Genomic DNA, 3,115 nt, shown 5'->3' with positions numbered 1-3,115 from the left:
GCCAAAGAAAGAGCGGAAATTGTTATAAAAGATACAGAGAAACATATTATTTTTCTTCTATGTAAATATCGTTACCAGAGCAGAGCTCTTCCCACATATGTCCTGCAGAAGAGAGAGAGAGAGAGAGAGAGAGAGAGAGAGAGAGAGAGAGAGAGAGAGAGAGAGAGAGAGAGAGAGAGAGAGAGAGAGAGAGAGAGAGAGAGAGAGAGAGAGAGAGAGAGAGAGAGAGAGAGAGAGTCATTGTAGTTGAAGATTAAAGAGGCGGAGTGAAATCTGTTGTTATATAATGCCGATGGAGAGCGTGCCGTGCGTGGAAGGCTTGGTGAGTCATAAACACTTTCGTGTGAAAAAAAAACGGAGTCTTTTTCAATTGTGATACTCAGCGCCTTTAAAATGATACCCACTCCTTTCAGTGTTCATATTGATATGTATATTTATAGGGCCGTGAGGTGTAGAGACTTTGAGAGAGGCGCTGCCTGTGATGGTGGGCTGACTGGCTGACTGATTATTTGACTGACGTTGGGTCGCACTACTACTTTTTTATATTAAACAGTAAAGTTATTTTTGTTATCCTAATCATGTTTTTTTTTACAGATTTCTCCTGAGCCAAGATCGTGCCTCTGATTGTGGCGGCGGTGGACTGAACCGTTGCTGGGAGTCACTAACATCACAGGTATATTGCGGCATTGTCTGTATGGCTGTTTAGGTTACATTGTTACAACTTCTCTCATGTCCAGATAAACTTGATTGAAATCGGACATTTTGAAATACATTATTTTTGGGCAACCTCGAGATTGGTGTGTCCCCAATTTTATAGGCTTTTAGGACTGTCACCAGTAGGATTTAGCACCAAATCTTCTCTTTTCTTTTATCTTTAGTCTGTCAGTTTAGGAATAGTTCATAGAATACCATTTATTTCTTACGTAACGCAAAGTTGATAGCATACAGTATCAGCTGCGCGTGGCTGCGGTGCTCATCTCCGTACCACTGGCCTTTGAGCCTGTGTTGGGTGAGAACCCATTAACACGAGACACAGGGCTGCGCGCCGACTGCCCATGCCGGGATTCGAACGGCAAATTCGCAGTCAGGCATGCTGACCACTGCATCACATAATACTCTTAGATTAATCATAAAATGAAAGCATACATTTATTAGCCTTCCTTTACACTCGCTTTCTATATTATCTTTGACAAATTGTTCTCGTCTCATTCTTATTTAGGCTTCATGTATACTATGCGTGGAGCCGCAGCAGCTGCAGCATGAGTAACACCAGCACTCATCTCATTAACTAGACTGAGGGTTCTTCCGGTAGTTTTTTATTCAGTTTTACCTTCGGCACGTGTCATTAGCGCGTTCTTGTTAATTTTCGGTTACGTTTCTTAATAAGGAAGAAAGTTTATCTGCTCGTTTACTCCCCCTTCCTCTCCTTTAGTCCTAGTGTAAGTGCACCCGCGCCCTAACCCCCCAACCCCCACCCTCTCTCTCCCTTTATCTCTTGCCCGTGTACGATCTTCTCCTCCCGCTCATTCTCGTCCGTCCGTCACGCCTCTCGCCGCTCTTCACGCCCTCTTGCTGCTGCCTGAGGTCATGGAGTCCTTTTTCTCTTTATAAAAATACTCGGAGATTTCGGAAATATAAATCTAAGGAAATCTCCATCTCACCTGACTTGAGGGATCACGTTGCCACATGCTCTCGTTCCGCCACTTACTACACAACAGCCACCAAACAAGAGCCTTTAGTCCTCCCTCCCAGGACAGCCCCGCACCTTGTCCACCACCTACACAGGCTGCGGCTCGGATTTCTGTGTGCATCACAAATTTATGACCGCCCTGAACCTTGTGAGCACTGTCTTGAGGAGGACCATGAACCTCTTCTCCAATATCTGCTCCGATGCCCAGTCAATCAGCATCTCCGCAATTACCCTCAAGACCAAAATGTATCAGATACAGAAAAAAGCTGCAACAGTCGTCGCCTCGTCGAGGACTGAGTCACTTCTTGCCCTCTGCAAAAATTATCCGCCACCGCGCTGAGTTCCCATGTATTATTGCTCTTCACTGACGGGCTCCTAGGTTAGCCCGTGTCTCTTTACCTCAAAAGAGGCAATATTAACAACAACAACCACCACCATCACCACCTCATTCAACACCACCACCTCATCCAACACCACCACCACCAACACCAACACCAACACCACCACCACCACCACCACCACCACCACCATCACCACAACCACCACAACTACCTCATCCAACACCGCCACCACCACCACCAACACCACCACCACCACCACCACCACCACCACCTCCAGCACCACCATCACCACAACCACCACAACTACCTCATCCAACACCGCCACCACCACAACTACCTCATCCAACACCGCCACCACCACCACCACCTCATCCAACACTTCCACCACCACTGCTACAACAACAATAATAGCAGCCACAACCACCACCACCACTTTCAGCATTATCACAGCCGCTGCAGTATAGTGAACATAAGAACATAAGAACGTAGGAGTCTGCAAGAGGCCGGTAGGCCTGTACAAGGCAGCTCCTTTGAACCTAAGCTCCCGTGAATCTAACCCCAGCTAATATCACTGTCCGTGAATTTATCTAATCTATTTTTGAATGTGAAAATTGTATTGGCACTTACCACATGACTGCTCAGCCTGTTCCATTCATCTACCACTCTATTAGTAAACCAATTTTTGCCTATGTCCCTGTTGAATCTGAATTTATCCATTTTAAACCCATTACCACGTGTCCTACCCGGTTCTCTTACCAACAGAACTTTATGAATATCTCCATTTTTAAAGCCCTTCATCCATTTATAAACCTCGACCATGTCTCCACGCACCCTTCGCCTTTCTAAAGACTGCAAGTTTAACTGTTTGAGTCTTTCCTCGTGTGGCGAGTTTCGTAACCCTTGAATCATCTTAGTCACAAACCTAATTCACTTCAATATTTAATCCTGCACATTCAGCAGCATAAATCCACGCACATACGTTAGCCACTTAGCTATGTTCCCTAAGTGCATTTTGTTTGTGTATATATATGTAAGAAGGCGTCCTGAAGAAAATGAATGTTAGATATCTTTTTAGTTTTTTGTT

At 45.2% G+C, this 3,115-nt stretch overlaps 1 long non-coding RNA gene across 1 annotated transcript in view; it reads left to right on the top strand.

Moving 5' to 3' along the window:
* LOC127001832 (uncharacterized) overlaps positions 1-673 on the top strand; it is a 32,529-nt gene extending 31,856 nt beyond the window's left edge. Inside the window, exon 3 of the long non-coding RNA XR_007755475.1 lies at positions 595-673. This is a non-coding gene — a long non-coding RNA (uncharacterized LOC127001832). The remainder of the gene's footprint in view (positions 1-594) is intronic.
* The last annotated feature ends 2,442 nt before the right edge of the window (positions 674-3,115 follow it).

Source organism: Eriocheir sinensis, chromosome 21 (assembly GCF_024679095.1).
Source record: "Eriocheir sinensis breed Jianghai 21 chromosome 21, ASM2467909v1, whole genome shotgun sequence".
Taxonomy (NCBI): Eukaryota; Metazoa; Arthropoda; class Malacostraca; order Decapoda; family Varunidae; genus Eriocheir; species Eriocheir sinensis.
This window is presented reverse-complemented; position numbering and strand designations above follow the sequence as displayed.